General features: G+C 48.6%; 1 protein-coding gene across 1 annotated transcript in view; it reads left to right on the top strand.

Annotated features, from left to right (window-relative positions):
* Positions 1 to 10,971: 10,971 nt before the first annotated feature.
* The window catches only part of GDPD5 (glycerophosphodiester phosphodiesterase domain containing 5), a 188,769-nt gene continuing 174,818 nt past the window's right edge, over positions 10,972 to 24,922 (top strand). Inside the window, exon 1 of the mRNA XM_082057402.1 lies at positions 10,972 to 11,253. The gene's annotated coding sequence lies outside the window, so the exon portion shown is untranslated. The remainder of the gene's footprint in view (positions 11,254 to 24,922) is intronic.

The following is a 24,922-nucleotide window of genomic DNA, read 5'->3' as shown; positions in this document are numbered from 1 at the left end:
TGTTGTCCCTGAGGGTGGTGAGAGCCTGTCCCAGGTTGGCAGAGAGGTGGTGGCTGAACCATCCCTGGAGACATCCCAGGCCAGGCTGGACGGGGCTCTGAGCAACCTGAGCTGGTGAAGATGTCCCTGCTCATGGCAGGGGTGGCACTGGGGGAGCTTTGATGGTCCCTTCAACCCAAACTATTCTATGATTTTAATTCTATGATTCTACTAGGTATGACATCTTCAGAGTGACCCCAGACCTTGCTTGGGAGATGGTTCAGACTCATTTGCACGAGTGATGGTGGGACATATAGGTCCCTCCTGCTTGTCCCCCAAAGACAACCTGCTACGTTGAATGTGGGGGCCACTGAGTTATTTTAATTTACAAGGAACAAATTAACTAGTTCACATTTGCTTTATGTAGCCCAGCATGAGTTGGTTGGAGAGTTTGATTATGATTGGACTCGAAGATCTTGAGGGTCTCTTCCAACCAAAACGATTCTATGATTCTGTGAGAGGGTGCTGATCCCACATCTCTATCTCCGCTCCCTCCCACCAGAGCTGGCACAAAGTGTCCCAGTGTTGTGGGCACTGGGTAGATTTTACAGTCCAGGGGATGAAAGCAAAATGCCTTCCATGTTTGAGGTTGGCAAAATACAGCCATAAGACATGGGCTTGTCCTCACAGCTGGGGGTGCAACCCACACTCCCACCTCAGGAACTTGGGACGCTCTGACGCTGCTTTACCCAACCCTACTCTGACCACAGGCTGGGAATAGTCATCGCTGCCCTCCCTGGTCAGGGAGCCAGTCCTACACATCCTGTTTATCCAAAATCCCCATGGATTTGTATGAAAATTGCTAAGGTCCCTTGGGTTTCATCCTGACCGGGCACTGCAGGACTCCAGGGACAGAGAGCCCTTGTAGCTAAGTGATTGTTACCCTGTACTGGGCATGGGGGAGGCCAAACCTCGAGTCCTGGGGTCAGTTTTGAGCCCCTCATGCCAAGAAAGGCCTTGAGGTGCTGGAGCGAGTTGAGAGAAGGGAACGGAGCTGGTGAGGGGCTGGAGCACAAGTGTGATGGGAGCGGCTGAGGGACCTGGGGGGTTCAGCTGGAGAACAGGAGCTGAGGGGAGACCTTCTGATCTCTGAACTGCCTGAAAGGAGCTTGGAGCCAGGGGGGGTCGGGCTCTGCTCCCCAGGAACAAGCGCCAGGAGCAGAGGAAACGGCCTCAAGTTGCGCCAGGGGAGGTTGAGGTTGGATGTGGGGAACAATTTCTTCCCCAAAGGGCTGTGGGGCATTGGAACAGGCTGCCCAGGGCAGTGCTGGAGTCACCATCCCTGGAGGGGTTGAACAGACGTGGAGATGAGGTTCTCAGGGGCAGGGGGTGAGTGAGAGTGTTGGGTTAATGGCTGGACTTGATCTTGAGGGTCTTTTCCAACCAAAATGATTCTGTGATTCTAAGTACTGGCTCAGCCCTGGCCCAACCAATGGCCCCAGTTCAATGGGACTGTTTTGTTGCTGGTGACCATGAGGAGGTACCAGGAGCTCTTCCAGCACAGCTTGGGTTGTAGAAGTGAAATCCTTGCTGTGTCCAGGCCCTTTGCCTCCTCTTGCTGTTTCATACTGTGCTGTGATTTCATCTAGGAGATCACAGATGCTGCCTAAGAACTCTGGGCTTGAACACAGAGATACTGTGATATTTAAAAGGGGCCAAGAAGAAACATGGGGACAGACTTTTGAGCAGGCCTGTTGTGATAGGACAAGGGGTGATGGTTTTAAACTAAAGGAGCGAGATTCAGGCCAGACATGAGGAAGAAATTGTTGCCCTGAGGGTGGTGAGAGCCTGGCCCAGGTTGTCCAGAGAGGTGGTGGCTGAACCATCCCTGGAGACATCCCAGGCCAGGCTGGACGGGGCTCTGAGCAACCTGAGCTGGTGAAGATGTCCCTGCTCATGGCAGGGGTGGCACTGGATGAATATTGACAGTCCCTTCCAACCCAAACTAGTCTATGATTCTGTGATCTTTCCAAGTTCTAATATTAAAGCTCTGATGGGCTAAATATGCCCCCAAATGCCAGTCTGTCTTTAGTAGAGGAGTGTGTTTGTGCACAGTTATTGATGCTTGGACAACTGAACTCAGATGCACCCCACACACTTTATTTCACCCATCAAAAAGCAGTTTACAGACATAAATTTATATAAACCACTGGAACATCATCACGTAGCACCACATTATATTGCAACAGGAAGAAAATATTTTGCTTCTTTATTAGAAAGCGGGGAAAATGTATTCATGTAGCATTTCTCAGACAATGAGGTTTTGAACTCTGGGGGATTTGATTTCAGCATTGTTTGTGCAAACACGCTCCATCACAGACTCAGCCAGAAGCTGTGATGGGTCTTTCATCGCAGCCTGCAGATAAGCCCCTGTTATGGGTTCACCGAACAGAGACCTTCAAACCCCACATCTCCATCCGAGAAAACTCGGGGATGGAGATAATAAAAAAACTGATGTTCCCCTTTGCCTCGCCGAATAAGAGAGGCTTTGTTCGGGAATACAGGTCAGGTCTGTGGCAGGGCTGCTTGCAAGAGATTTTATTTCAGCTACCTGCGAAGAAGCTATGAGAAGAATGTGGCAGGTTCCTCTCGGTCTGCAGAAATGGAGAGATATCACCTGAAAGGTGCTGTTTAATATTAACTGGACCAGCACACATCTATGAAAGGTTTGATTGTGCGCCTATCTGTGTTGATGTATAAACATCACCTCTGAAGTCATATTAATGTGGGTAAAGCCTTGCACAGGCAGGAGCAGGTGAAAGTCCTTCTGGAGGGAGCCGTGTTGATGATCGTTTTTGGTCAATAAAGATGGATTTCTGTGTTGGCACACAGGAGCCCAGACCTTTCCATGCTTGGCGATGTGCAGGCACAGAACAAAGGCGTCATCGAAAAGCCTCTGATTAACGTTTCAGTCAAGAGGAAAGAAGAGACGAGCGGGCAGGGAGCAGAAGGAAACAATGCAGCCCTGTTTGCACTGCGAGCAGCTCTTGGGAGGACACTGAGGTTTGCTTTCCAGGATGGATGCGATGGGAGCTCCTCCAGCAAAACCCACCCTGATTTTGATGCAAGCAAGGTTTGGCCTTCATACTCATCCTCTCTGACTCTTTGGGCCAGATGTTATCAGCGGCATCTTCAGTACATCTCCTTCTCACAAGGGCAGGGAAATGTTGCTTCACACTATGACAAATACATTTATTTTCTTGCTAAGTTGACCACATGTAGTATCTAAAAAACACTGTTAGACACAGTCCCAGCATTGGGCAATTCTAAGTGAGAGGTTTAGATTGGATATTAATTTAGACTGGACATTTTTGGGGGCAAGTTTATATTGGATATTAGGAAAAAGTTCTTCACTGAAAGTGTTCTCAGGCACTGGAACAGGCTGCCCAGGGAAATGGTTACATCACCATCCTTGGAGATGTTTAAAAGATGTGTAGGTGAGGTTCTCAGGGACATGGGTTAGTGGTGGACTTGACAGTGTTGGGTTAACAGCTGGACACAGTGATCTTAAAGGTCCTTTCCAACCAAAGTCCTCTCTCCTCTCCTCTCCTCTCCTCTCCTCTCCTCTCCTCTCCTCTCCTCTCCTCTCCTCTCCTCTCCTCTCCTCTCCTCTCCTCTCCTCTCCTCTCCTCTCCTCTCCTCTCCTCTCCTCTCCTCTCCTCTCCTCTCCTCTCCTCTCCTCTCCTCTCCTCTCCTCTCCTCTCCTCTCCTCTCCTCTCCTCTCCTCTCCTCTCCTCTCCTCCTCTCCTCTCCTCTCCTCTCCTCTCCTCTCATCAATATATTCAGGACTGGATTTTCCTCCCCCAAACTGCCTTCATTCAGGAAATCACCAGACAGTGATGGCGGTTTAATGGCTTTAAAAAAAGAGAGGAAAAGGACCCTTGGTGGTGCCTACATGTTCCCTTCCAGGACCAAAGAACTTCAACATGATCTTAATTCATCCCTTTCCATAAATTATTCTGTTTATAAGCATCTTGGAGTGTTCTTGTTGCATCCTCCTGTGTCTTGAGCACCGAGAATGGAGTAGCAGGACCTGTCCCATCCCTCCTCCAAACATCATGCGGACACCAGGTGTACTTTTTCTGCTAACAATGTGTGGCTGTAGTCAACAGGCACGTGTTTCGTGAGCAAGGCCAGCTGCAGACCATAAGCAGATGGGGTGTGAGATGTCTGGTTTAAATCCCTGCCCCTCGGTTGAGCTGGAAGAGAACCTGCTAGTCCAGACTGACATTCAGTTATTTATTTTACTGCTTTACTAATTGAACACAGCCATGAAAGTCTCCAACACTTGTAGCCTTTTGGTAACAAAGGCTGAAGTTTGAAGCAGTATGGGTTTTTGTACTAAGGCACGCAGTATTTTTTCCCCTGTAGCAGACCTGTGTTTATCCTAAGCTTCATACTGAGAGCAGGAGCTGAGGGTTCTGGATGGGTTCATTGCTTCCAACTCTGTATTTAATGTGGGGAAAAGTACCAACAAATAAAAGGACAAAAGCTTGGGATACAGGACTGAGACTTGCCACCAACTCAGCTGTGGGTACCCTTCGTGGCACTGGCTGTCCTTGTCTTTTAAGACGTCTGTGCAAGCTCATGCACCACTTCCCACCTCACCTCCATCCAGGAGGCTGTGAATAGACTGATCTGACCCATGTTTCTCCAACCAAGACCCATGAAGGGCTGTGGTGTGAGTTCAGGAGCTGTTTGCATGAGACATTGCTATAGAGCAATGTCCTAGAATCATGGAATCATTTTGGTTGGAAGACACCCTCAAGATCATTGAGTCCAACCATTCCCCCATCCCTGGCACTGCCCCATGTCCTGAGAACCTCATGTCCGTCTGTCCAACCCTCCAGGGATGGTGACTCCAGCACTGCCCTGGGCAGCCTGTTCCAATGCCCCACAGCCCTTTGGGGAAGAAATTGTTCCCCACATCCAACCTCAACCTCCCCTGGTGCAACTTGAGGCCGTTTCCTCTGCTCCTGGCGCTTGTTCCTGGGGAGCAGAGCCCGACCCCCCCTGGCTCCAAGCTCCTTTCAGGCAGTTCAGAGATCAGAAGGTCTCCCCTCAGCTCCTGTTCTCCAGCTGAACCCCCCAGGTCCCTCAGCCGCTCCCATCACACTTGTGCTCCAGCCCCTTCCCCAGCTCCGTTCCCTTCTCTCCACTTGCTTCAGCACTTCAAGGGCTCTTTTAAACTCTTCTGAGTTTACAGAGTTGCTCGCTGGGAAAGTTCATACTTTGCTCCCAAGGAACTGATTTGGAGGACGGTGGTGGAGCTGCTGTCTGCATGGGGAGATGGGGCTGTGGTAGCCAATGGTGGGATCAAACACTGCTCAACCTTTGCCCACGTCTGCTCCACTTGCCTGTTCAAGTGCTCGACTGCACCTTTCAGATATGAAAGACAAGGAAATACCTCATCACTTTGTCACATTCACCTTATGTCTTATTCTGCATTTTTTAATGTAAACCAGCCTATATTTAAACACCATCCCTGCAGTGCAGAAGCACCTAGTTTGCAATAAAGACATCAAATGGGGAGACCTCTGTGTCTATTTATCACTTTTCTTGGTCATTTCTCCTAACAGCTAAAAGAAAATCCTCGTTTGTCTTCTCAATTGACTTTGTTGTTGACTTCCAGCCGCTTGCTCTCTGTGAAGATGTGCTCAGGGCTAATTTTGTACTGATGACACGCCGCAAAGTATTTCATTCTGACAGTGGGGAAGAGATGCAGGGCGCTGACTGTAATTCTTTCTTCCAGACTGTGCCAGGACAAAATTAGTCCTATTTTTTTTCACCATTGTTTAGACCATCAATATGGTCGTAATTTCTCCCCCAACTACAAGACACTGCAGTGATTAGAGAAGACTGAGAGCATCTAGGACCTGATTTACCTACAGCGATGATCCACGCCAGCAACTTTCCTCCTATTTAACTATATTCATCTTATCTCTGGGGCTGCTGGTTAACCTACCACGGAGCAGGCAAACACAGCTATTCTGCAAACAAAGTATTTCCTGACTTAGCGGACAGACGATACCTCCGTCTCTAGTTGCCGGGTAACATCAAACATCGACATTTTCGCCCTCAATGATCTCTCCGGGACTCACAAAACCACCACCACTCCTGCTGTGGGGATGGATACCTTGTCTGGGCTTGTTGGGGCAAATCGATGAGAAATAAAAGAAAAAGAAGGGTGAAGGAGAGGTTGAAATGCAGAGGATGTGATAGCAAAATAGCTCTGCAAGTTCTCCCTGTAAATGTTATTATGGTAAAATAATTGTACCTAAGAGGATGCTTGCAATCAACACCCTCCTTAGACTTATCAAAGCACAAAGGCCTGGGAGAAAGATTTAGGAAAAAGCACCTTAATGAAAATATTCACAGCACAAACACAGGAAAGCGCAGATCTCCCTCCTGTTTGCCCTGAATTCCCTGAATATTTGCATGGGCAAAAACAATAGTGTGTCCCTTACCACCCTTCCTTCCCCACACCCAGGGCTGGTGGGATGCGACGGGGCAGCCGTGATGGAGATTTACCTTCCACCATGCACAGACAGACAGACAGACAGATGAACACATTTGGCTCGCTTCCTGCCAGACGTCTTCTAGATAAATTCAGTCTTGCTTTTTTTCTTAATTTTCGTGCTTCATTTTCTTCTTTTATAAAATGGAGATAGGACTGGAGACCTCCAAGCCTTGCTCGGTGCTCTCTGTGCAGATGTGGAGAAGAGCCCAATCCCCACCTGGCTAGAACTTCCCTTCAGGTAGTTCTAGAGAGTGATGAGCTCAGCTCTAAGCCTAAACAAGCTCCAGACTAAACAAGCCCAGCTCCCTCAGCCTCTCCCCATAGGGCTTGTGTTCAAGTCCCTTCCCCAGTCTTGTTGCTCTTCTCTGGACCCGCTCCAGCACTTCAATCTCTTTCCTGAGCTGAGGGGCCCAGAACTGAACACAATACTCCAGGTGTGGCCTCCCCAGTGCAGAGCACAGGGGAAGGATCACTGCCCTTGTCCTGCTGACCACGCTGGTTTGGATACAGGACAGGACACCATTGGCCTTCTTGGCCACCTGGGCACACTGTTGGCTCATGTTGAGCTTCCTGTCCATTAGTCCCCCAGGTCCCTTTCTGCCTGGCTGCTCTCCAGCCACTCTGTGCCAGCCTGGAGCGCTGCAGGGGGTTGTTGTGGCCAAAGTGCAGCACCCGGCACTTGGCCTTGTTGAACTTCATCCCATTGGAATCCTTTCACCATCCCCTGACTCTTCTCCCAAACCCCTCTACCCCCGAGCACAGCAGCACATGCAGAAAAAAAGCTAAATCCTAAAATGCTCTGGTATCAGGGAGGAACAAGAGACCAAAAAAGAGCCTTGGCTGGATCATTGGATGGGTTCACACAAGTATTTCTCCAGCAAAATGTTCCCTCCCACGAGCCTGGAAAGAGAATTTTCCTGCACCTACAGAGGGATGAAACCCCAAGTTTTCTTGGAGGAGGGTGATGCTGTGGTTAAGGATTCTTCACCCCCTTCCCTCTGGTTCCCATCCTTCAGAAAACTGCAGCTTCTTTACCCAAAATACCAAAGCACCATCTCTTCTAAGACTTGGTACACGATGCCCTTCTGCACCACCAGATCCCCACTCTTGTATTTCCCTGCCAGAAAGCAAAAATTTCCCTTCTGGACCATTTTTTTTCCCCCCTTCCATAAACGTATAATGAAACGCTTTCAGGATGTGGTGTGAAATCTGCCTACGCCTGAAACTCGTCCCTGGTTTAAAGCGTCGGCGCTGAGCCGGGTCTTAATGGAGCAGCTTAAAAAGTGATCGCACGCTGTGAGTGTCACTGGAGTAAAAAGGGTTTTAATGAGGGTTTTATAGGTGTGTCATTTTGCAGTGAATGTAGCGAGGAATGAGCAAAGCAGAAATCCTAGCCGTGCCGAAGGGAGATATTTAAAACAGCTTCAAGCATTCAAGGCTCTAAGCATGGCATAAGGAACTTTTCAATTTGAAAACAACATTACCAATCCAAAATTGCATGTATTTTCCTAGAAGCTGCCTCAAAATTCATATGAAATTTCCTTCCGTTGCCTGCTCCATAATTTTTTCTTCGACATTGCGTGGCCTTTAGCAGCCAAAGTGCTGCTAACAGCAGGGAAAGACGACGTTTCTGCTCTTCATTCCTCTCTTCACATCTGTTTGGAGGTGGCTTGAAAGCTTCCCCAGCCCTGTATCCCTGGTGGGAGCCTGTGTTGGATTCAACTGGCCAAGTCGGACAAATATTCTGAAAATGTGCAAACTCTGATTCTTTTCGGAGGCATTTTACACAGCGAATGGCTGGTAAAAAGCAAATCACTGGCTGGTGTCAGGGGCAGCTGCGTTGTTTCTGGAACCTGATGAGTTAGAAGAGTATTTTCTCCCTGTGCCAGAAGAAAATATTTTTGCCTTGATCTTACAAATGGCTGAACTATTTCTGCTGAAATTAAAAGGAGACCATCCCTAGGCAGACACCCAAGGATGTAGAATTTCATTCCTCCTGTTTAAAGTCTGGCAAAGTCACAAGGACCTATAGTCATGAGTTTTTTATGTGCCTCAAAATGTCTGTGTCTGTCTTGTACCCCCTGTACATCCATCCAGGAAGACACATCCTAAACCTCTTCAACAGACCCAGCAACCGGGCGGCGAATAAAATCCTCCCACAGGATATATTTTCATCAGGATTTAAGATAATCGCAGCTCCAGGAGACTTCTGATTTTGAAATGCCCGTGACGCTGAGTATAAAGCAATCCTGTTTCTCTTTTGCTGGGGTTTATCACTTTGGATCAGACTTTATATTCTGATTTTTCACCTCTGGTCTTGTTCCCCAGGTGAGGTTTCCCTGCTGGTAGGTGCAGTTTCTTGGGTTATTTCTATGCCTGTTAGGAAAAGAGAGACAGATGCTAGTGAGCTATTGGTTTTGTCTGTGTCTGTAAAGAGGAGCCTGGCATCTGTTTTGCACTTGCTTGTTATTTTTATAGCACATCTTCTCCTGTTGCACCATTTGGACCATGCACACCTCTAGGGCTGGCTCTGAGAATGGGCCCAAACGGTGGAAAATGGCCAATTTGCAGAAAGAAAGGGATCTGTTGCTCTCAGGTATTGGGCCACCGTGAATCAAGGAGGGCGAAAAATTCACATCAAGGATATAACTGAGTTCTGTCCACAGTGTTGGGCAGCCCTGGACATCGTTCTTACCCTAATTAGAATCATAGAATCATTTTGGTTAGAAGAGACCCTCAGGATCATGGACTCCAACCATAACCCAACTCTAGTACTAACCTATGTCCCTAAGAACCTCATCTAAACACCTTTTAAACCCCTCCAGGAATGGTGACTCCACCACTGCTCTGGGCAGCCTGTTCCAATGCCCAACAGCCCTTTGGGGAAGAAATTGTTCCCAAGATCCAATCTGAACTTTCCATGGTGCAATCTGAGGCCATTTTCTCTTGCCCTATCACTTGTTATTTGGGAGAAGAGACCAACACCCTCCATGCTACAACCTCCTTTCAGGTAGTTGTAGACCCATGTTGTTGTAGTGAGCAGAAAACAGGAGCTGAGTGGATGTAGACACCTCAAAATTCTCATCCTTTCCCCAAACTACTGCAACATTAGGACACCGGGATGTCCATAATGTGTAGATGAGGTCCATGGGAGATCAGGAACTTATATATGACCAAATGCAGGTGATGAAAGCGGATGGAAAAATAAATAATGGGTGAGTTGGAAAGGGCACATTTACTGGTGCCCAGTTAACAGCAGCTCAGGGTGTGTAGGGCCATATATTTGCCCTAACTTGGGGAGGTTTTCCAGGTTAGCTCTTTATTTTCGCTACACACGTGTGTGTATATATATTTGTACAGGTTGCTCCCCAGGGTGGAAAATTTCCAGACATCCTGGTTCAGAGGAGAAAGGTGGATGTGATGTGTGATGAAGACGTGAGATGTGTCTCAAGCCAGACATGAGGGGGAAATTGTTGGCCCTGAGGATGGTGAGAGCCTGGCCCAGGTTGGCCAGAGAGGTGGTGGCTGAACCATCCCTGGAGACATCCCAGGCCAGGCTGGACGGGGCTCTGAGCAACCTGAGCTGGTCAAGAAGACCCTGCTCATGGTAGGGGTGGCACTGTATGAGCTTTGAAGGTCCCTTCCAACCCAAACCATTGTATGATGTGTGATGAAGCCAAGTGTTTGCTGCCCTTTTCAGGGCTCAGAATTTCCAAATCCCATGGTATAGTGCCAAGCACCCCATCACATTCCCAGGGTTGAGGTTTGAGGAGGGGGTTTTTCCCTTGCCAGGGGTTCCCCAAACCCTTCCCTTGGCAGGGGATCCCCCAAACCTACACCTTTGAGGTACTAGAGAGAGCATAGAGGAGGGTGACAAAGCTGGTGAGGAGCCTGGAGCACAAGTGTGATGGGAGCGGCTGAGGGACCTGGGGGGTTCAGCTGGAGAACAGGAGCTGAGGGGAGACCTTCTGATCTCTGAACTGCCTGAAAGGAGCTTGGAGCATGGAGGGTGTTGGTCTCTTCTCCCAAGTAGCGATAGGACGAGAGGAAACGGCCTCAAGTTGCACCAGGGGAGGTTTAGATTGGATATTAGGAAAAAATTCTTCCCGGAAAGGGTTGTCGGGCATTGGAACAGGCTGCCCACATGGGGTCACCGTCCCTGGAGGGGCTTAAAAGGCGTATAGACGAGGTTCTTAGAGACACAGGTTAGTGCTAGAGTTAGGTTATGGTTGGAGTCCGTGATCATCTTTTCCAACTGGAATGATTTTATGATTCCATTCTATGATTCTACTCCTTGGGGCACCCCACTGCGGAGAAGTTTGCTCGCAGCCGGGCGCACCCCCTCGGGGACACCCCCAAAGCGAAGCCGCAAGTCTTTGGGTGTATCCTCCTTCTCCTTCTCGTCCTCCTCCTCTTCTTCCTCCTCCTCCTCCTCCCGCCGCTGCTGCCGCTGTCCGGGGCGGAGCCGCCCGCCCCATCCCCGCCCCGCTCCCGGAGCGGGCGGCGGAGCCGAGCGGAGCCGCATCGGGGACAGGGACACGGCGCTGTCACCTCCCTGCCTTCCTTTTGGCTGCCCCCATCCCACCCTCCGCCGGGGGACGGGGTCGCTGCCGGGGGGAGCATCGCTCGGCGGGGCAGGGGGTCCCCCCTCCCTCGGGGCTTGGCGACCTGGAGGAGCTTCCCGGAGACAGCAGGTAAAGGGTTGGACTGGTTGGACTGGGAGGAATGGGTGGCTTTTGCATCCCCCCGCGCTGCATTCCCAGTGAGGGGAGCGCAGGGTTCCCCTGGGTGGGGGGGCGATGCTGAGCTGGGGGGGTGTTGGCTATATGACAGATATGGGGTTTGACCCCCAAAAGGTGCACTGTTGTCCAAAAAGGTGTTTTCTTCCCCAAAAGGTGTTTCCTTCCCCAAAAGGTGTTTCCTTCCCCAAAAGGTGTTCCCTTGCCCTCTGTGCCCCCTAAAACAATATACACCCTCCCCCCTGCCTTGCTCGCTTACCTGGCCGGGAGCATCCCAAACAAAGTTGGGATGTGAGGGGGGCGCTACCATGGGGGACACCCACCCAGGGAGAGGTCTAGGGGTACCCCCTGGGTCTCCAGGACACCCCGCCAACTTCCTCAGTTGCCAGGGTGTGGATCCAGCATCCAGCCACCCTTTTTTGTTTAGTTTCTCCTTTTTCCCCTTTAGGCCCTACTTGTTTTACAGGTAACACTTCATTTTTAGCCGCCGCTCTCCAAATAATGGCATCCGCAGTGTCCCGCGGCCCCAGGGCTTTACACCGGGGTTGTCCGGTGTCGTCAAATCCTGAGGCAGCGAAATCCCAAGAGGGATTTATTGCTGCTTGCAATGAGCGCCCTGTGCCCGTCCAGCACCCTCTGAGGATGCTATAGGGATGTCCTGGATGGCTCTTGGGGACATCCCCCCCCGGGAGCAAAACCCTGTGTTAAGGACCCCAAATTTCTTGCCAATACTGAGAAAAGAGGGTGTATGTAGAGGGTATTATTTTTGTCTTGCCGCTTGGCAAAGGGATTGCTCTGAAAAAGGAGTAATTCAGGAAAGGGAGGAAGGAAAAATACATCTCATTGCTGTTTTATAGAAGCTCTTTCCCAAGTCCTGTGTGTTCACCGCCCAGAAAACTGGGCGTTGAGGAGTCGCAGTCGAAATGTGAGCTTTCCCCTGGAAAAGGTCTGTTGTAGCAATTCCTGATGTTGGAGCTGTGAAATTTCACCCCGGCGAGATGGAAACGGGGATTCTTCAGCCAGCAAAAAGCTGGCTCTGTCAAACTCGCCACGCTCCGGGTTTTCAGGGGTGGGTCTGCACAGTCACTATTATTACTTGTAATCGCGTTGGCTTAGGGGTTATTTTTGGGGCTGGAAAGGGATTACGGATAGATGATCGGAATAGTCATGACCACGCTGCAAGTGAAATGAAGAATTGAATTATGCTTCTCTTCGCTGGCTCTTTGTCCCTGTGTGAAGGAAAATGAGTGCTTGCTCGGTAAGCTCGCACAGGTTTTATTCCATTAAAAAGTTATGCCGTGCGTGGAGAATGTTAAACCCGAGCCCGCTGTTCGGATGCTGTGTTCTCCTCAGGCTGCTCCCAGCTGCCAGGAAATTTAGGCTGTTGCTTATTAGCGAGCAAAAGTTAGACCGGTGCTTATTCTTAAAGAGCTTTTCTTTGGGTTTGGCTCACACAGTGATGCAGGATAAATGCCTTCTACCTTCTCTCCTTCTTATAAATTGCCAGCTTGCACTTGGCAGGTGTGGTGGGCGAAAAGCTGAAGTAAATGGATTTCCTGCCTTGCATTTTGTCTGGCGTGTCTTGATGTTCGCCAGTCATCAGATTGCAATGGAAAAGTGGTCCATTAGTGCATTATAGAGCCTTTATCCACCTGAGCAGTGATGCATCCTGAATCCTTAAAGCCTGCTATTTTAACATGTTTTCCTCCGTCAGGACCTGAAGCTGATATCCCGGCAATATTTAGCCGTAGAATATTTCTCCGTGATTTAGAAGGCGCTTCTTCAGCACCAAATATAAGCTCTGCTTTGAGGCAGAGTTAATTTTAGAGTGGGTGTCTCTGTCAAGCTGTACTTTTTCTATTAAATAACCATGTTCTGCACGGTACTCTCTTCCCTGCAATGAATTCTGTACTTGAAGGCGAAGCATGACTGATATTTGTCTTGTGTGTCAACAACGAACAGCGCAAAGAAAATGAGCCCTGGTTCAATCAATGTGTTTGGCGTGGGGTTGGAGCTTCAGAAACTGCTGGCTCGGGATTAATGATAAAGGGTTTAGTTCTTGCAAGGCAACAAATTGCGTTTATGAACCAGGAAGATGATAATGAGATACTGAGCCAGCTGCAAGGGTCAGGGACTATTTCTTGCACTTTTATCTATAAGCTGCCATGTATATTTGATCTCGAGTAGCTGCATTAAAATTGCCATAGTGTTTCGCACTGCTCAGTGCCAAAATTCAAGGTTTTGTTGTTTCTTTTATTTAATGTGTGGGTTATAATAACTCACAGTTGCAGATAGCGGTGTAGGTTGAGGTCAAGGTGCTGGTACCAGCTGGTTCATTCACCCTCTTGTTATCTTAGAGTATCAAAGTGATACTCACAGGTGGTGGAAGTTAAATCTAGGTCCCCTTTTAACAGCCACACCTGAAGGGAATATTGTCCTTTAACTTGCTTTGTGAGCCTTCCTGTGGGTGAAGAGAAAAGGGTATGGTTGCACCTTTGAGATACTTACCAGCTCGTGCGTGAGGATGAGGTTATCAACATGAAGAGTGTTTGGGTTGGATGTGGATGGGCATTTAGGGTTCTTCCTGAGAGCAGCCTTCCTAAAACATGGAGTGTAGAACATGCTTTGTCTGGAGGCTACAGCGCTGGTCTGAAATTCCTTTTTCTTGAGAAGATGCATCGTGCTTCTGTTCAAAGCCCTTCAACGAGATGCTTCGCACCTTCTTGCTGGTATTGAGATGATGTGAGTGGGTCCACCTGGCAGCCACTTGGTTTTGGCCATAAAGGGGCTTCGTTAGGCTGCAGCAGCTGGTAATTAAGCTTCAAGGAGAGCAAATAGTGGGGAAGAGGTGATTTTGGTGGTTTGTCCTTGTGCAGGAAAATAAGAAGCGCTGTTGGGGTGAGGAGGCTGTAGCTGCTTTGGGCTTTGCTGGTGCTGACTGTAGCTGTTGTGGGGTGAGTGGCATCTCTTGGCTTCTCCATTTACAGTTGTTAATGGGTGTTTTCTCCCCAAAAATCGCTGGTGTGAAGCTGAGTGGTTCCTTCTGCTCAGGAGAGGGCAGTGTCACACCAACAAGTGCTTTCCTCGATCGTGCTAAAATACCATGGAGATGAAAACCTTTGCCCACCCAGGGGTCTTGCAGAGGTGCAACATCCCATGTGGGACCCAGGCACCTCAGTCCTTCCTTCCCAGGCCAAATATTCACTTCCCAGCTCCTCTCCTTGACCCTGAGGATGCTGGCGGTGTTTAACAGACCTTTGCAGGAATATTCTAAGCACGATGCTGGGAAAAGGGATTTAAAAGACTGTTTATAGCAGTTGCTGTTGCCTGCCAGCCCCTCTATAAACAGTGATTAGATACAGCTACTTTAATGCATGTCTTGACTTCGGTGTTTGGCTCTGCTGCTTTTTCCTCTTTAGCTAACCGCTGTGTTCTCCCCACTTCCTCCAAAAATACCCACAGATACTGCCAGGACAACTGCCTGAATATTTGGTTAAATGGCCTGTCGTTGCTCAATAACCTGAAAAAAAAAGCCTTATTTTTTTTAATATGCATTTAAATATTTGCATAAGGTTTCTGCCAAGGAGTGGTTTCAAGGTACAGCGCGTTCCCTCGGAGGGTATTCAAACAAGGACCTTCTTGGGTGGCAATTGGGGATTTTTCCGTGCTCATGCCTATCTCGATGCGCCGCGTGTTTTCACAGGCTGAATCCATTACACTTTGTCATTGAGCTCTGTCTCTTTTGCCTGGCTTAGTCTTTGGGAAGGATCAGCTTTATGAGAAATGGTTCTTTTGTGAATATTTCTTTTTGCACTGATTTTTTTGTTTTGGTGGCTGCAGGTATTGCTGAAGTGGGCTGTTATTTTTTATTTTCCCCTGGATGAAGGATGGGATGGGGATAGAATGGAGGTAAATAGCACCTTGCCTTGGGGTGACAAACAAATCAGGGCACCAGCTCCATCGCATCTGTGCAGAGTTGTGCTGGTCACAGAATCACAGGGGTTGGAAGGGACCTGGACAGCTCATCCAGTGCAATCCCCCCATGGAGCAGGAACACCCAGATGAGGTTACACAGGAAGGTGTCCAGGTGGGTTGGAATGTCTGCACAGAAGGAGACTCCACAACCTCCCTGGGCAGCCTGGGCCAGGCTCTGGCACCCTCACCAGGAACAAGTTTCTTCTCAAATTTAAGTGGAACCTCTTGTGTTCCAGTTTGAACCCATTGCCCCTTGTCCTATCACTGGTTGTCACCGAGAAGAGCCTGGCTCCATCCTCCTGACACTCACCCTTTAGATATCTGTAAACATGAATGAGGTCACCCCTCAGTGTCCTCTTGTCCAGCTCCAGAGCCCCAGCTCCCTCAGCCTTTCCTCACACGGGAGATGCTCCACTCCCTTCAGCATCTTTGTTTCCCTGCGCTGGACTCTCTCCAGCAGTTCCCTGTCCTGCTGGAACTGAGGGGCCACAACTGGACACAATATTCCAGGTGTGGTCTCCCCAGGGCAGAGCAGAGGGGCAGGAGAACCTCTCTGACCTACTGACCACCCCCTTCTAACCCACCCCAGGTACCATTGGCTTCCTGGCCACAAGGGCCCAGTGCTGGCTCATGGTCACCCTGCTGTCCCCAGGACCCCCAGGTCCCTTTCCCCTACACTGCTCTCTAATAGGTCATTCCCCAACTGGTGGTTAATCCCTTCCTTGGAAATAGCTCGTACTGCTTTTAACGTAATTTCTTAGTCATAACAGAACTGAATCCTCCTGCTCTCTAAGCACCGTGTCACCAGCTGCTCACGAGATGGGTTTTCTGTGAGGCTTTATCTGGTGCTCGGGGGCCGGGCTGCTGGATCCCGGAGGGTTTTGGAGTTGCTGGGCTGTAAGTTTATTCTCTTTTTGTCTGGGAATGCTCAAAAGGATCTGTTTCACTTTCAGATTTGCCATGTGCACCGTGCTAATGCAGGTTTTTATCTTGTGCTTTTCCCCTTAAAGCAAGCTTGCCTTTAATCTTTAATTTTAATTTCTCTTTTTAAAATCCTCCTGTTTCCCTTAAAACTCCTCTGTAACTTGTACAACCTCTTGATGAATGTCTGGTCCCTGCATTTTGCTTCCCTTTTCCCCCTTGGGTGAGCTGAAATGAAACTTCTCCCTCCCCCAGCCTGAGCTTAGATGCACAATGCAGAAATATTCTGGTCATCAGCTTTTTTTAGCTGTGCCGTGTTTCAGGCTCAGGTTTGCACAGGTTGCTCAGGGAAAGCATCTTGTATCTGACTTAAATAGCACAAGTGAAGACCCGGAGTTTCCTTTAATAGGTATTTTGTGTGCCCCATTTAAGAAGATGTGACGGACAGGCTGTACACTTCAATGTCCAAGCGTTCTGATGGGCCACTTATTGATGAAGCTCTTGAGTTGACATCCACCTAATCGGAAATCAAATTGCCCGAGTCTAAAATCAAGTCGGTGGTTCAGTTCTGTACTGCAGAACTGCAGCAAAACAAAGAAAATGTATTTAGTTTTCAGACTTGGAGGTGTGACCACCACCCCTGTGACTTGTGGTTGGAACTTGGTGCCTGAAGGTTGTGGGTTGATGCACCAAGTGCTCCATGAGGTTGTTGGGAAGTAGGTCCGATCCTGGAGCAGGTCACTTAAGAGCTCGGTGTGGATTTAAGGCCATGTCTTGCTGTCCTCCTAAATTTCTTAGAACCTTGTCACTAGGGCAGAAACCTGGTGTTAAGGGGCAAACTTGGCCCTTCCATGGTGTGCTTCATGTGTGACCCCTTCTGAAACCCATCATACTGACTGCAGAGCTCTTTTCTGAGCAAAACCTTGGAGGATGATGGTAAAACTGGGATATATTCAGGGTCATGCCTCAGGTCCCCTTGCTGTGCCCAACGCTTTTCCATCATGCTGCCAAGGGGCAAGACGAGGCCTTCCCAGATCACACCAACTGGAGATGCTCCTGGTGCCCAAGATGGGACTTAGACTTGTTTACAGGGATTTACCACAGCAGTGCTGTCACTCTGATATTTGGGTGGATTTTGGGGCGTGTATGTTTTTGTTTTTTATTTCAAGAGACAATTTGGACTAAAATATTTCCTGTGTGTCTCAGCTGTTGATGTAGGAAGGAGTCACCCAACCCTTTGGCCTTTCATGGAGACAAAAAAAGGCTTTTTGGAGAAGATACGAAGCGCGCATTCAAAACCTTCCTTACACAACTCTTTCTTGCATGAAGAAGCCCCATAAAGAAGGTTTTGAGGCTGTCAAGTGGGTGATGTTTTGTAGGCAGTCGCCTGGTACAGCAGCGATTATGTTTGCAGGTATTGTGGGAATTTTGGTGTCAATCTGCCTACTAATTATTCATGTATCTCATCAATGAGACTTTAAACTGTCAGTCAAACCTTTGAGGTTTGAAATCCAGCAAACGGGTGGAGTTTGTGTCCCGGTCTGGGTGTCCAGGCAGAAATCCAGCTGTGTGATTTGCTCTGTTTCTATCAAGCTTTTTGTGTCGTGATTTTTTCCATCTGTGGCCATGAACTGGCTGTCGAAACTTAGAGACCTGCACAATAATAATTGCTTGTCATCAGTGGATGGTTTTGGGCTTGTTGGGAGCCCTGGAATTTGTCAAGCCAAGAGGTGCGGCGAAACCTATGGCTTCTCAAAACCTCTATTTTTAGATGCGCTCCCGCTCATGTGCAAATTATTTTTATCATAAACAATTGCTCTGCACTTAGTGCACTGAGCTTGTAAGTCCTGCTTTCCAGCTTTTACACAAATATCAAAATACACGCCAAATATATATATATATATATATTGCTGCCTTGTTTTTCCATATGCTCACAAGCTGGGTCCTATGAGCTCCCGAACTGCTTGTGATGTTGCATTTGGTGTTCTTGAAATATATAGAAATACATAGTGGTGCATGGCCCTTATTTTAGGAGCGGGTTATCCCCCTGCTTGGGCTTTGGCATTAGCTTTGAAAATCGCTGGTGTCTGACAGCCCACAAGCTTCTCGCAGTTGTGCTTGTCGTCTTCTGTTTCTGCTCCTGCCTGAAACCTGGAGGCAGAATCCGCATTAAAAACCAAGCAGCTAAACTCGTATTTAGCTCCGAGTTAATCACCAAAAAGCAGAGTGCTTGCAGTCCTCATTAAAAGCCTAATTTAAAGTGCAAGGCTGACAGCTTGGTTGGAGATACTTTCCCTTATCACAAGTGTTTCCTAATCTGTCTCCTTTGCGTAAGGATGTGTGGGGTGTGTGTATGGGGTGGGTTTTTTTTTAAATTATTTTAATTTTTTTTTAATTTGGATCTCCAGGCTTCTGCCCTTAGAGAGCTATATGTTAAAGGAATGCAGTGTACTTGTGGGTAAGACAGCTGTGTATGTTAAAACGTTAATGTGATGGGAGTCGGCGTGCTCTATGTCTCTTAGGCTGCCGGGGAAGCTTTTGTGCCTTGCAAGGTCACGCCGCTGCGTAGACGCGTGTTCCCGAAACACAAACTGTGTGAGTTCTCCTTATACAGCTTGGCTTTGCGAAGGAAAGCAAAGCTGCTTGTGGGATTATAGCAACAGAACCGCTGGAAACACAGGCAGGAGCTGAAGGCTGGCATCTGAGGAAATGTCCTGCCTCGTGTTTGTAACTGGGCAAGTGTGAGCCCTGGAACATGGGTCTGTTGGAGAGGGGCCAGAGGAGCCACTGAAATGATGCGAGGCTGGAACAGCTCTGCTGGGAGGACAGGCTGAGAGAGTTGGGGTGTTCAGCTGGAGAACAGCAGCTCTGGGGAGACCTCAGTGTGGCCTTTCCTGACTTAAAAGGGGCCAAGAAGAAAGATGGGGATGGACTTTTGAGCAGGGCCTGTTGCCATAGGACAAGGGGTGATGGTTTTAAACTAAAGGAGGGAGATTCAGGCCAGGCATGAAGAAGAAGTTTTCTTTAATGCTGGTGATTAAACACTGTCCCAGGTTGGCCAGAGAGGTGGTGGCTGAACCATCCCTGGAGACATCCCAGGCCAGGCTGGACGGGGCTCTGAGCAACCTGAGCTGGTGAAGATGTCCCTGCTCATGGCAGGGGGGGCACTGGGGGAGCCTTCAAGGTTCCTATGATTCCTATCCTATGATTCTGTGACGTGCTGTGGTTTTGGCTTTGGTCCTGAGCTTGCACGGGGGCATGAGGAGTTCAAAAATTGCTCTGTGGTTTGCTAGACCTCTGGAGCTGGAAGGGAGTCTCTCAGTGCAAAAGGGTCTTCCTGCCTTTGGTGCAAACCATTCCCGACAACTCCCTCTGAGGAGCGTGGGGTCTCTTTTGCTCTCACAGGAGTTGTGGTGGAGGCAGGAACCTGTTCGGCTTCCTAGATATTGTCAATGGGGTGAACATGTGTAACTTGGGAGCCTTTTAAAAAAATGAATAGTCCACCCAGAGCACCTTGGATTTGATAACTAAGGTTTAGCATCTACCAGCCTTTTTCGTCTGCTTCATTTAAGAGAAAAGTCTTTAAAGCAAACTGGAAGTGTTGTCGGAAGCGAGATTGATGTATCGAGTAATGCGGCTCCATTAGCTCAATGTAGGCTGGAAAATTCCTCTCCCTGTTGGAGCGTGAGGGTGTTAGGGACAAGGTGGGCAGTGCCACCAGCATGGGCAACCTGGGTGCTATGCTGTCCTTGCTCTAACTCGGAGTCCTGTGAAGCCACCATGCCTCCTGGCACCTGTGGCACTTGGGGACATGCTCCCCAGGGAGGTGTCACAGCCCCAAGCCTGACAGTGTTCAAGAAGAGACTGGACCACGTCCTCAGATACATGATGTGAACTGTGGGGTGTCCTGTGCAGGGACAGGAGTTGGACTCTGATCCTTGTGGGTCCCTTTCCAGCTCAGGACATTCTATCATTCTATGATTCTACTTGCTTGTGGGGTGATACTGACTGGTATCTCTCTCTGGATAGTGAAGTTGACCACAAAGAAGCTGTTAAGTGGTTGCTTTAAGGCATGGGACATGTGGCAGAATTTCATGTGTCCATGTGAATGCAAGGTTGATTCATTCAGTTTTGGGATTCCAGCCTTCAAAACCTGTTTTGTTACGCTGCTGCTGCACTGGGTCTGTAATGCAACTCCAGCTCTACTAGAAATTGCTGCAGATTGGAAATGCATTTTGTTTGGGGTCACCTCTGTGGAGGTGTTGCAAACAGCTTGCCTGCTGCTCTCCATCTGCAAGGCCGGGAAAACTGTGGTCCACGCTGATCTCAAACCATGCTTAGCAGTACTGACATACTGTGAAGCCTTAATGATGCTGGTGGCCTGTCCCAGTGTCACCTGGAGCTGGTGGATGGGCCCTTGTGGTTGGGCGTGAGAGGTTGGCTGGTTAATCACAAGGCTGGATTTGAGCCTGTGACCTGAAGGCAAAGGTTCCTGCCAGGCTGAAAAATCCCTCGTGGTTTTTATCTTCTTGGTGAGCTCAGTGCCACTGTTTACACTGGGAATGTGATTAGTTGGCAGGAATGACGCCTGTGAATTTACTGTGAAGCTGTAACCTGATGTTCAGACTTTCCTACAGATGTCCTGCAGTGAACAGTTAAAGATCCTCTTCTAAGAGCTTAGACTAGGTGGGGGTTCCTCTGTATTTCTAAAAGTTTCAGTTTATAATGTTAAAACCCTTCTATTCTGAGCCCTTAAACCCAGACTTCTGGGGTAACAGTCTGGTTGTGCTGAGTGCTGTACTGGACCCATGAGACCATCACTTACGCTCTCTTGGCTTCTTCCCCCCAGCTCAGGGAAAATAGTGGATTTTTTGCTATATCTTTGGAATTTGTAGGTCAGCTCATGTTCCCTGGAGGGACAGACCTGGCTTAAGGTCTGGAGTCTGGTCTACTTCTCTCCTTGAGCAATATATGGGCTGGATGCAGGGTTGTCCTTACGGGGGGCTGCGGAGCTTTTGAGGGGACATGGGGTGAGGAGCAAGGGAGCTCCTGAGGTCATGAACTTGGGCAAACAAGAGTCAAAAGCCAACGTGTCCCCTTGTATTCCTGCACCTTCCTTTCCTGGCCATGACGTGCTTCTCTTTATCTCTGCTGATATTTGCAATGGTGATAAGAAAGACTCTGTCACAAGCATGCTCTGTGGCAGATAAAACTCACTGTGCGCAAGAGCTGTTCCAGCTGAGAGCTTACCAGTGCTATTAGAACTCTAATGATCAGCAGGGCTTGAGAAATGTGGGTGTTTCGGGTCCTTTAGCAGTACAGAAACATCCAACTAGGAGTCGCCCTGGAAGTGGTGCTGCTCTGTAAGTCCCTCTCAGATGTGTTTTTATTTAGAGGAGGTGAATAATTTGGGGAATGAGACTTGTAAGCTGGTCAAGAATGTGTCTTAAATGTAGCCGGATGGTTACTGCGCTGTATGTTTGTGTGTGTAATGAGCTGGTTGATGCTTAATGAATGTGGTAGCTGGTCTCAGTGTGGACTAAATTAAACTGAGGGATCCACCTTCTTGCATCTTGCCAGGCTGCTCTTTGCTTGGAGAAAGAGCTCCTGGTGCTTTTGTGCAGCTATTGAACAGGGAGGACAGTTGGCTTGATGATCTTCCAAGGCACTGAGTTCTACAGGGATGGCAAAAACATGGGTTGAAGCTGATAAAGGGTAGGATGGTGTAGACCTGGACTGGGAATCACTTGGCTCCCGCTGTGGAAATGTGTAATTCTCAGGAGCTCCCATGTGTTGCCTGAACGCATCAAGGTGAGTGGGGAGGCTGCTGCAGTGCGAGTGTGGGCATGTCTTGTCCTCCTCTAATTTGGGCAGCTGACTCCATGCTTGTACAGACATCTCCATCCTCTTGGGATCTGCAGCTTGGAGCTTTCTCTGGTGGGTAGGTGGCCATATCTTTAGATTGGATATTAGGAGAAATTTCTTATTATAAAGGGCTGTCGGGCATTGGAACAGTGGTGGAGTCACCATCCTTGGAGGGGTTTAAAAGATGAGGTTCTTAGGGACTTGGTTTAGTGCCAGTGTCAGGTTAACTGTTGGACTGGATGATCTTGATGGTCTTTTCCAACCAAAATGATTCTATGTTCTCTCTTAAAACAATAATACTTTATTTTCTTGTGCTAAAGTCCTCAAGAGGGATTCATGGTGATACCCACTTTACAGGAGAATGTTGTGATCAGAACAACTGCTTAGAAATTTCCTTTTCCCTTCTGGCATGAGAAAATGAAAATATTTATCTCTAGCCTCTGCAAAAGCCCCTTCCCCAGGAGGGATGGAGCGTGGAGGTTGAAACCAGGCAGCCAAGAATAAGTAAATGACCTGGAAAGGGAACCTGTTTCTTTAGCTACTCCTACTAGGAAGTGGAGCCATGGTGGGAAGAAGGTACTTCCCTTGTTTGTTTCTCTGTTGTTTTGTTTTGTTTTTTTCACGACTGCTGCCAACAATGCCACAAATGTACAGAAAGTCATGGGAAAGAGTCAAACCTGAAGTTCATCTGCTGTTGGCCATGGCAGGAAGGTCCTCCTAGGTTGCCGTCCTCTTGAGCGCGTGTCCCTTTTGCTGTGAGCATGGGACAAATCAGTCCTGGTTGTTGCTGTGCGTGTTAGGCTGTCCTGCTCTTGAAGGCTTTATCATCTCAGTTTTAGAACAACTTTACCCTTTCTATTGAACTGATGTGTTCTCCAGAGGGGCATGAAGAAGGTTGGTTTGAACCAAACTGTGGCATGGTAGGAGATGGAGGATGGGGAGGGAGATGGGACTTGGCAAGAGTGATACTTGCTGTATAAGCCTGCGCTCTGCAAAGCCACGCTCTAGGGTTTTGCCTGGCTGAGCCAGGCTTAGTTTGAGGAACACGAGCCGTGGCCATGCTGCAGATAGTCTGAGATGGCTTTTGAGAAAAGTGGGGAAAAAGAAAGCTTGTTGCTGTTACGTGCTGTTCCACACAAGGTCAGCGTGACCGTCTGGCTCCCAAATCGGGCAGTCGGGGTCACGTTTTCAGCAAAAGCTGCTGCTCAGCTGTGTAATCAGCTAATGGGATTTAACACAGCATCCGATGTTTCCAACTTGGCTTTGTCATAGCAGCCTAGTCCAAAAAAGCCAGAGTTAAAATAAGTGGAAATGCGAGTTCCCGGGGCTATCCAATTCCAGCACCTCACGTAGCAAAGCCATCTGATTTCTGCCAGAATTGATATGCTGACCATTATATCTGAATTGACTCAAAATGTTGGAAAGCTGGGGAGAAAGGGCATCTATTGGTACTTGTTATAGCTCAAACACCTTGTGCTTCAGGCAGTGCCTCCTGTGAAATTCCTCTTGTTTAAATACCGCAGTCAGACAACACAAACCAGCCTTTCGCATCGAGGGAAGGTGGCTGCAGTGACTTCAAGTCCTCTTTTTACCTGGCTTGCTGCTGACTGAATCTCTGAGCCCCTTTATACATTTTAGAAGAGGTTTTCTGCTTCAAGTTGGAAGTGAAATACAACCATGGTGGAGCCTGGGGTAAGATCTAGGAGGATGAAAAAATAAGTGATGGTAGGAGGAGGCAGTAAGCTCAGCTTAAATCATATTACGCACGTATCATCTCCCCTTTAACTGTTTAGTCTCTGGCATCAGTTCTAGACCTCAGCCTGATTTATTTCTTTCTGTGGTGGTGTTTTGTTAGACTCAAGAAGATAATTGCTTACAAAGGCTTGTGGAGTTCCAAAAGGGGGATTTGTGGGAGAGGAAAACTCTTGTCTGAGTGTTGCTGGTTCATGGGGTTGTCCCAATGTTTGGTCAAGGAGCTGGACTTTGCCTTCTCCTTCTACACATCTCAGCTCAGCCTTTTGCTGGGTGCCCTAAAAATATTGCTGTGTTTCAGTGTTGCCTGATGCTTCGGAGATGTTCTGCTCCTAAACTGACCATTTGTGGTGATGGATCCCATATGTTTGATTCCGAAAGGTGCCTTTTTTTTTTTCTTTTGGGAAGGTATGACATAAATATTGCTTAAAACACTTGTGGCTGTCAGCTCTGCTGAGCCAGCTCTTGGCCAGGGGTGTGAATATAACCCTGTTATGTCTCATGCACCATCAGGTTTAATGCTTGCTAAATGGCAGAGCTGTCGAGAAAGAGCATTGGGCTGAGGCAATGTAGTTGGTATTAAACGCATAAACAGAGCTGCAAATGGCTTTGGAATAAATTGTGCTGTAGTTCTTTGAGTGGATATATAGGGAGTGCTGAGGTGTCTGGATTCCCCCCAGGGCTCATTACCAGGTGGGAGACTTGGGAATTTGGGAAGGGAGCAGCTACCTCTTGGATGAGGGAATAGAGTGGCTGTCAGCAAGTTTGCTGGTGACACCAAGCTGGGAGGAGTGGCTGACACGCCAGAGGCTGTGCTGCCATCAGAGACCTGGACAGGCTGAGAGTTGGGCAGGAAAAATTTAATGAAATAGAACAAGGGCAAGTGTAGAGTCTTGGATCTGGGCAGGAACAACCCCAGGTTCCAGTGTAAGTTGGGGAATGAGCTGTTGGAGAGCAGTGTAGGGGAAAGGGACCTAGGGGTCCTGGGGACAGCAGGGTGACCATGAGCCAGCACTGGGCCCTTGTGGCCAGGAAGCCAATGGTACGTGGGGTGGGTTAGAAGGGGGTGGTCAGTAGGTCAGAGAGGTTCTCCTGCCCCTCTACTCTGCCC

Source organism: Streptopelia decaocto (assembly GCF_964273445.1).
Source record: "Streptopelia decaocto genome assembly, chromosome: 1".
Taxonomy (NCBI): Eukaryota; Metazoa; Chordata; class Aves; order Columbiformes; family Columbidae; genus Streptopelia; species Streptopelia decaocto.
Note: the sequence above shows the minus strand (reverse complement) of the source record. Positions and strands in the feature narration are given on the sequence as shown.